The sequence below is a fragment of the Nothobranchius furzeri genome, chromosome 18 (assembly GCF_043380555.1).
Source record: "Nothobranchius furzeri strain GRZ-AD chromosome 18, NfurGRZ-RIMD1, whole genome shotgun sequence".
Lineage (NCBI taxonomy): Eukaryota > Metazoa > Chordata > Actinopteri > Cyprinodontiformes > Nothobranchiidae > Nothobranchius > Nothobranchius furzeri.
In genome coordinates, this window is record NC_091758.1 from 12860201 (window position 1) to 12870200 (window position 10000).

Below are 10000 nucleotides of genomic sequence, written 5' to 3' on the forward strand. Positions count from 1 at the left end.
ACCCCAACCAGGGAGTTCCAGACCGCCCTCTCCCCAGCCACCTCCACTTGCTCCTCTGGTATGACCCCCAAGGCGTTCCTGGGCCAGTTCGGAGTCCTGGGTCGACTGGGGGGTCTCCTGCCGGAAGGAGAGCCTTGCTTTCCATCTCAGCTCCTCCTCCACCACAACAGACCAGTTCAGCGTCCGCATCATTGCAGGTGTTGCCTAATCTGCCTGTCGATCTCCCGCTCCCTCACTCATGAACAAGACCCCGAGATACTTGAACTCCTCCACTTGAGGCAGGACCTCTCTCCCGACCCAGGGTTGGCAAGCCGCCCTTCTCCGGTCGTGAGATTTGTTGACTTGTTTAATTTATGTTGCACACGGTGAGTGTTCAGTTGTCTTTCACGATCAGTGTGCTGCTTAACTGTAGTAGTTGGCTTTAGATATCGGCCACCGGCAACAACATTCTTTAAAAATTGGTATTGGCATCGGCCTTAAAAAACATATCGGTCGACCTCTATTACATGCATACGTTGTTAACAGCTGTAGGAGATAAGAGTAGATTAGAAGAAACTAAGTCTAAGGATGGTCTGTATTTGATGCAGCGTCTTCTAGAGTCGTAGAACCCCCCAAGGTGCTGTGCAACACAATCAGTCATTCACCCATTCACACACTGGTGTTGATGAACTACAGTGTAGCCACAGCTGCCCAGGGATGCACTGACGGAAGTGGTACTGCCAAACACTAGCGCCACCGACCCCTCCGACCACCACCAACAGGCAAGGAGGGTTGAGTGCCTTGCTCAAGGACAGAACAACTGCGACAGACTGAGTGGGGCTCAAACCTGCAGCTGTGTTGTGAAGCGCCTTGGATGGTTGTAGAACCCTAAGAAGGCGCTATACAGAAACAGGCCATTTCGCATGTTTAACACCTGCTGGAACAGCACATGGAGTCTGGGCTGCTTGAGAGCCGTCTCTGCTAGCTGGCCGTCCCAAGACAACAGGAGCGACCCAGTCAAGACATGAGGCATTCAAGTGCTGTAGATGGGACGCATTCCATTCCTAACTTAGTAGGTTAAGACTAGTGAAAGGTGGCTAAGAGTAACCAGTGGAGTGTTAGGCTCATCCTGATCTTATCGTGCTAACGACTCAGAGTGGCGTACGGGCCACGGAGGAAACAGGATCTTTTAAGGTCAGCTGCCTTTGATGAAGACACAGATAGGCCTTTAGTTTGGATTAAACGTGCTGAATGGTTGGTCTGGCTGTACTAGGAAGACAGAGCACTTGAGTTGGATGTGAGAGACTTTCTTTTATGTCAACATGTCAAAGGGACGGTCCCAGATTCACGCTTTGTGATTGTTAGGTGGGAATGAGAGACAGAGCTGGGTATTGTCAACGCCATGTAGTTAAAACAGGACTAAACACCCCAGGAATAAAGGTCTGGACAACCTATTCTCTTTGGGCTTGTCCCTTCAGCTGTGTCTATTTAGTCCTGTCTTCTGCGTCCTCTACCCTCACACTATGTCCTCTTTCCTCTCAGCCTCCTGCCTGGTGGCTCTAGCCTCAGCATCCCTTTATATAATCACTGTCTCTCCTCTCGACATGTCCAAACCATCTCAGTCTGTCCTCTGACTTTATCTCCAAAACAGCTAACATGAGCTGTCCCTCTGATGGACTCATTCCTGATCCTATCCATCATCGTCACTCCCAAAGAGAATCTTGAGCTCTGCAGCCTTCAGTTCTGTTTCCTGTCTTGTCCTCATGGACACTGTCTCCAAACCAGACAACATGGCTGCTCTCACCACTGTCTTCTGATCACACATCACACAAGTCTCCACCCATTCCAACCTGCTTCACCTCATCTCCATCCTCTCCGTTGCTTTGGACTGTGGCACAATGGCGGCACCATGTAGTTGGCGCGGGTCAGAACACACCACAGAGCTCATTTACGCCCGTTGTCACTTGATGGTGTTCATGTACAGCAGTGTTTAGCGAAGAGCCTTCACAAGCAGCAGCCCCTGGTGTAACCCGAACAGTAAGTGAGAGCGTCAGGGAGATCCGTTACAAAGGCGCTGAACTCGTGCATGTTCACGTGCACGCGTGATTCTCTTCATGTACGTCGCACTTCTTTTTCCATCTTTGTCCCAGCTCAAAGACAACTGGTGAGCAGGTTACAGAAGAGGGAAAGAAAATGGAAAAGACAGAGAAAGGGACGGGACACCGCGTAGGTTACGGTGGAGTTACATCATTAGAAAACAGCAAGTCCTTCTCTCTGGCTGGATTCACGGCTGTTGCCACCGACACGGGAAACGCTCAATCCTGAACGTTTTTGAAGTGGCTGAAATCCCACACGGCACTTGCTGTAGTGGTGATGGCTGCTCTGTGAATCTCCTTGGTGACAAACACGCCCAGCTGACTGGCCACTTGGTTCAAACACCACCTGCAAAATCTCCTGAGCTCAACATGAAAGTGATGACCGCCTTTCCATCACTGCTGTTAGCGTGGAGCGGATGTTCCTGACCTGCTCCGTTATGCTGGTGCCACTCTTCTGTTGCGTCCCTCCACACGTCGATGGAGGAGTCTTCTGCTGGACAAGCATGATCATGTGTGACATATTTGTGTGACATATTGTGACTTATTTCAAATTGATAAAAGTTTCATAATTGATACGAAGATCTTTGCACTAAATCTCTCACACAAAGTGGTTCAGCAGTTTCCTTCTCATGTTTGTGCTATACCTGCTAGAACGAGTCGTTTCAGGTCACTTTAAGTAAACTAGCTTAAGTTGGCCCCGCCCACCCATCGCCTACTCAGGCTTCTATAAGCGATATGTGGGAGGGGCCAGTTGGGGCTCAAACCAGAGATCCTTCAGCTTCGACTTGTGAGGTGGTTTTATGCAAATGCCCCCATTTGTGACATCACAAACAGGGACTTCTAACTTGTTGAAATGGCTTGTTTTAGGCTCATAGTTCCTAAAACCAAACCCTGAGAGAAAATGGGAACCAACGTCGTACAACTAGTTGTGTCTTAAAGGCTGGCGGTCTGTTGGGATCCATCTACAGAATTATATGTAGCGGAATATAGTTGGTATATTCTTACACTTTTATTAAGGTTCAGAGATATCACTGATCCAAACCGGGGCTGGATCATTAATCTTTGGACCGGGCCCTTAGAATCAAAAGAGGTTGTTTTTACTACAGGGAATTTTATTCAAACACCTTGTATTGAATTAGAGACAAGAAGAGAGAGAGAGATGGGACGTTTAAGAATATTTATTTCATAATTATTTGAAACAATCACCAGGGCTAACTCTCTAATGATGGATGCAGATGAATGTAATGCTGAAGTGTCGGTGTGTGTGTCAGTTCAGAAACTCCATCTGGTGGAGGCGAGTCAGTGCGAGATGTTGTTTGCTCCTAACTGACCGACGATGGACTTCAGGAGGAAGACATGAGACGCAATCTATGCCAATCTACGTACCGTGCAGAGACTTCCGTGTTAGATCCGGATGCCAGGTCCTCGACCCTCCTTGGTGCTGGAACTGGTGAAACAGCGTCGGCAGCACGACAAACCAGTCTATGGATCATCTCCCGGTACAACGGCAGGTTTTCAGCGTCACATAGAGACCCCCCTTATTGGGTCATAGAGTTCAGCTTTTATTCTGAAGGAACCGTCGTCTTGTTGATAAAACAACAGAGTTTTCCAGCTTGACAGTTCTCAGCTTAAAGTAGAAAATACAGCTGGCCAGTCTGTACTTCACTTAGCGATGATGGACATCAGATGGATTCGAGAGCTGGTCGAGTACTTGGTTGGAACTGCGTTGAAGCAAGTTGAACTACGTTGAAACACGTTGGCCTCCTGGTGGAACTGCGGTGGAACTGCATTAAAATGGCGTTGTTCTGTTTTATTAAGCTTAGTTGTTTTTGATTCTTAGCGAATCGGAGTGGACAGATTAACTAAACACCACAGAGTTCTGCCATGCATCAGAAAGGAAGTTCTGATTGGATGAGTGAACAATGTGTCTTGTGTTTACCTTATGTGGATCAGGGTGTCTAGCTCAGTTAGCCCAAGTCCTGTTATTCATTAAACACATAAATCATAACATTGTGATTTCACAGATCGGTCACCTGATTATTATTGACCAACAGTTGTTTTGATTAGCTTTATTAAAAATAAAGTTCTTTGATTAACTAATGAAAAGCGTTCTTCGTCCTTCTTCTGTCTTCTTTGCTGGAATGTAAACATCAGAAGCAAGCGCACGACCTTGGCAATTTATGCACACTGTCAATGTGTCAAAGGGCAGCTGTTAAGGGCAGAAATGGCATATCCATAACGCTACATATAGAAGATACAAACGGTGCAGACAGGCTGAGCTGCTCTTCAAATTTCTGAGAGTTGTCTTTGTCTGCCTTCCTCTGGCAAACAGTATGACTGCTATGAGCATCTAATCACATCTCAGTCCCCACTACCACAACCACTCATAGTGCTGAGTCATTTCTGCACATCATCATAAGCTGTGTTTAGCTGCAGAAATACAATTAAAGTCCAATAATTATAAATTATAGTAATGTGTCTTAAACATCAAAGCCAAACATTTTCTGATTTGCACCTTTAAATACTCGATACTGTGTAGCCAGCATTTAACTCTCTGCTTTAAAACCATTTATATTTCCAGTTACTGATGTTTTTCTCACAGCCAGAGTACGTTTTAGTCCCACTGCCGTAAAGCATCAGACGTCCTAAAAAAACAGTTATTTTGTTCTCCTACAAAAAGACACGTGGGACTTTGAAGACCACTCTATGCCTCATGAACACGGTGATCAAACAAACTAGGTGTGGGACGTTCAACATGAACCTAAATGACACGTCTTCTGTTAAAATCCTGAGGAGAATTCAGTTGTGTTTTATCATCATCATCATCATCATCATCATACCAGTGAAACTTCCATACTATAAACAGACCAAATAGTATAAAACCCTTGTTGAAAGTCCTCTAGTCTAACTGCAGACTAGATTTCCCATGATGCACATTCTCAGCTGTACTTTAGTTGCAAGATTACAATTGAAACAGTAAAATTGGTAATCTGGGGCAAAAGTCCATTTATATCAGTAATCCAGCTTAGACTGAGAGACCGTCTAGGCTCAGGAACCCTTTGCAGGTGTGCAGATTGCACATTTGATGATGTGATGTGATGTTATAAAATGGTTTTCTTCTGGTTGGGGGCTGTAGGAGGGTCATTGTCCTGCTCTGCAGTTTGCTGAAGTGACCCTGGGACAAGATGCTCTGCCTTGCCTTGCCTCTCATATTGTTGCTTCACTTAGAATTAAAGTGTTTTTTAAAGTAGAAATATTAGGGCTTGTCTATCAAAAGGTTTCTTAAATCATGGTTATTTACATAAGTTTTGTAGTTAACTCACAATTAATCCCAAACTAACTATGAATGAATGAATAAATGAATGAATGAACGAACAAATGAACGAACGAACGAACAAACGAATGAATGAATGAATGAATGAATGAATGAATGAATGAATGAATGAATGAATGAAAAGACTTTGTGAATCCCACAGTGGGGAAATTGGCACCAGTAACACTGTAGAGGTATGCTGTCTTACTGCAGTGGGAATGATTGACCTACGACCAGGGGTGGACTGGGACCAAAATTCGGCCCTGGCATTTTTACGAATCATCAGCCCTCAGTCGGCCCTCTCCATTGGTAGAGCAGTGGGGGTGGGGGGTGGGGGATGTTGCAGCCCGCAGACTTGCCTCTAGGCTGAATGTGAGATCTAATATAGACTGGGACTGTTAAATTACAAGCGGGGCCAGACCTCTGCGACCGGGAGCCCTGGCCTTCCAGATCAGCCCCTTCTCCACGGGCGGAGATCAGCGGGACATTAGCTACATGCTAACATGGTAAAACAACTCCCACGTCATCGCTCTACTGCGTTTTTCTTGCTAAAAACGCCTGGAAAAACTCTGTTAGCTTCAGGTTACCATGTAGCTAATGCTCTGCAGATCACACACTGTGGAGGAGTGTCAGCCCAAGCTGGGCAAGCAGCCCACTTGGCTAAGCGGCCCACCGGGACAGTGCCAGAATGTCAGATAGGTCAGTCCACCCCTGCCTACGACAGTGGATGTTTAAATCTGCTACTGAGGAAGCTGTCCATGGCCTCCACAGTGAGATGGTGAAGCAAACGAGACAGGCGAGAGGGGTTGTCCAAGATGGAGGTCAGGTTTGCAGCATCCTCCTTTCACATATCTCATCAACTGAATCCGTGGGCAGCCCAGAACCAAGCTAGCTTAATTAACTAGCTTGTTCAGTCTCTTCCTGTCTCAGTCAGAGCTGCCTGCACACCAGCAGACCACGGCCAAATGATTCACAGAGCAAGCAACAGAGTGATACAAATCCAGCAGATGGACCTAAGGACCTCAGCCTCCTCAGGAGATGGAGGCGGCTTTGGCCCTTCTTATACAAAGCATCTGTGTTGTGGCACCAGTTCAGTTTGCTGTTTGCTGGGGAGGAGTGTCTCTCTGGGAGTAAATCCATATTTCCTTTGTTTAAGCTAAGGTGGTTACACTTACACCAGTCCACAAGTCCCTGCACTCCAGGGCATTCCCCTCAAACTTGCAGCCAACAAGGAATAAAGTCTGAGTGCGAATAGGGAGTTGGGGAGTACTGTACCATGTGGAACTCCAATAGATCATACAGCAACCCTGAACACACAGTTACTCAGCCTCACGTACTGAGGCCTGTCAGTGAGGTAGTCGCTGGCCCATGCAACAGTGGACCAGAAACATGACTCTTGCAGCACTTTTTGGCATCTTGAGATGTTTCAGTGCCTGATGCTGGAGGTAGACGACAACACCCTCTATCTCCATAATTACAGATAATAAATGCATCATAAAGTGATGTTTTTTTGTTTCTAATGTTCTTTAAAGCGGTATCAGCAGGCAGTATTAAAAAATATTAGGTTTTTTATTGCAACAATTCAAAATGACAAATATTGTCCAGAACATTCTACAGAAAAATAATCCTTTATAGAATTTGTCGTGTGTCCCCTCCTTCCACCAGGAGCCCTGCTTTGGTGATTTGGATCCAACAAACAGCTCCATAAAACCTGGCACACTGTTGGTTTTGTTTGTTATTTTTAAAGAGATAACGAGTATAGCGCATTAACTTTGACAGCCTTTTTAAATATACAGGTGTAGAAGTGGTGTGTGTGTGTGTGTGTGTGTGTGTGTGTGTGTGTGTGTGTGTGTGTGTGTGTGTGTGTGTGTGTGTGTGTGTGTGTGTGTGTGTGTGTGTGAGACTTGGAGATTGAGTGAGAAACACATCATGCAGAAACAGAGTGAGATGTCAGCAGTCACCCTTTTGCATTTTCTTCTATCACTTCATCAAACTCAACAAGGAACTGAATGAATGATTTCCCTCCCTGGAGAGGTTTTAGGTATGCTGAGTTTTGTGTCTTCAGGTAAAACGTGGATAACTGTGATTTAACGTTTCTTGTGATTAAGCCACATACAGCGGTTACAGAAGAACCACCTCCTTTAAAAGACTTTCATTTTGCTTCCTTCACGTCCTGCAAACCAAGTCTCTTTTACCAGCTTTACTATCGTTTACAGCCCCTAACAGTCGCCTGAAGGAAATCACAACTACAGGTCTGAAAAGTTTTCCAATACGAGAAAACAGCAACTACACAGATCCATGTCAATATTTAGCTGAACCAACTTTAGCTGTAACAACAGCTGATGGCAACATGTGTCCACTCTTCCCTACAGAAGCCTTCTAGTTGGGTCAGACTGGATGGTAGGTGTTGGTGGACTGTACCAGATCTTCACTGGGATTTAGTTCTGGGCTCTGACTGGACCACATTAGATCGTTACTGATAGGTAATTTTTCATTTATCCCATATGACCTTAAAGGACGACACAGAGAGAGAGAGAGTAGATTGATTATTCGTAATTTCCATTACCCTGAATCGTCATGCGAGAGCTGGGCGCTGAAAACCCTTCCATGGACTCAACCGAAAACCTCCCCCACTCTGCTCCAGACAAAGCCCTCAGCTCACCAGCTCTGCATGCCCGCATTCTCCACCAAAATGTTGGGTAATTTGTACTTCTCCATATCCCTTGAACCTGAAATAAACACACATCACAAAAGGGAGACATTTTACACTGAATTGCCAAATGAGGGGAGACCACCAATGACACTAACTCTCTCCAGAGCTAGATGCCATGCGACTCCCACTTCCTTCAGAGTTTCCAGTGGCTTTATTCAGCAAAGGATGGAGATGGCGGGGCCTTCTCGGGTTACAGAGGTACAGAGACCCATCACCCCCCACACAAAGGAAGATTCACAGACCAAGCAAAATGAACATTTAATAAAAATACCTAACAGTTACCTTGTTAGGGTTAGCTGTCTCCTTCTGATCGGTGTCACGTTGAAAGGTGAATCTGCTGTCCATCTTCAGCTTTCTGACAGAGGGTAGCAGGTCTTCTTCAAGAGTTTGAAGGTATTTTGACCCATCCAGGTTTCCTTCTACCCTAATGAGAGCCCCAGCCCCTGAGCCAGAGAAACACCCCCACAACAGGATGCTGCCACCTCCATGCTTTACTGTAGGGATGGTGTGTTGTGGATGGTGAGGTGTGATGGGGTTACAACAGGTGTACCGTGTGGTGTTCAGTTTTGGTCTCTTCTGAGCATCAGACCTTTTCCATTTGCCATCAGAGTCTTCAAAGAGCATTCTGGCAAAGCTCAACCCAGCTTTAACGTGGCCTTTCCTGAGAAGTGGCTCTTTCTTTGTGACCCTCCTGAACAAATTACATCTGTGAAGCGCTTGTGGAGTTGTCACATGCACAGAATGACCACTCTTTGTTATAACGTCTTGTAAGTCCTCCAGAGTGGCCATCAGCCTCTTGGTAGCTTCTCCCACCAGTTTCCTCCTTGATCTTCCTTCCAGTTTGGAGAGGCGACCGGATCCAGGGTAGGACCAAACGCTTCCCACTTCTGGTTTATGGACTTTGCTGTGCTCCTTGGGATTGATAAAGCCTTTGAGATGTTGTTGTATCCATCTCCAGCCTCATGACTGACCACAGCTCTGTCCCTGAGCTCTAGTCATAGCCAGTCATTTGCTCTACCTACATCAAGGATGCTCCAGGTGTTTTATACTCTACTAATCACATTAGTGGACCCTTCTTGAACTTGAACTTAGATATGTTTAAGTGGATGTCGTGTTACAGGGTGGATAAGTAAAGCTGCTGAAAGATTTGTTTAGATTTCTGAAAGGTGGTGAATCCTTTCTGTAGCTGCTGTAGACTTGTAAACATGTTTGGCTGCAGAGAAGTTTACCGAGGATGGAGATGCAGAGCACCCCGTTTTAAAAAAGACAAGGTCATCTGCTTTGTGTGCATGGGTGTGTTTAGTTTCTCTCTGCCAGAGACGGCGAGCTGCAGAGTGTGATCCTGCAATAACTCAAAATGGATGTATGATAAGGGGCTTCATTCATGGCTTCCACTGCAGCAGCCACTGATAATGAAATCATCTCAGAGGAGAAACTGCTTTATAGAAGGAACAAGAGGTTAATGGGAGCATTTGCAGGCTTTGCGATGCGGTTGTTTTCGACGCTTTTAAACATCAATTTTGAAAATGACAAAACTCATATTTCTCCAAGTAACCAATCTACTTAATGGCTATTGTTTTGTGACAGAGGTGTGTCTCTGAATCGATGTTCTCTGTGAGTTGACACGTTTAGTGAAACACTCATTTGGTGAGTGCATTATCTCTGTCCAGCCTCACGCCTCGCCTCATCCAAAGGCTTTGCCTCATCCTGCTCGTCTTCTTTCCTCCCGGCATCGTCTCTGCTAACCTTCTGAGAGCTCGGTTCTTCTCTCTGTGAAGTAAACACCGTTAGCACATCTATTGCATCACTACGTTGCATTTTGCATCCTTTTTCCACTGGCGGCTCTTTAAATCTGCTTTCCTGTTTCTCTTGTAGAAGAAAGTGCTGCAAAAGCAGGTT

The 10000-nt window shown here is 45.7% G+C and overlaps 1 protein-coding gene across 2 annotated transcripts in view; it reads left to right on the forward strand.

Moving 5' to 3' along the window:
- LOC107391568 (carbonic anhydrase-related protein 10) overlaps positions 1-10000 on the forward strand; it is a 155578-nt gene that overhangs the window by 65364 nt on the left and 80214 nt on the right. The gene's annotated exons all lie outside the window — the stretch shown is intronic.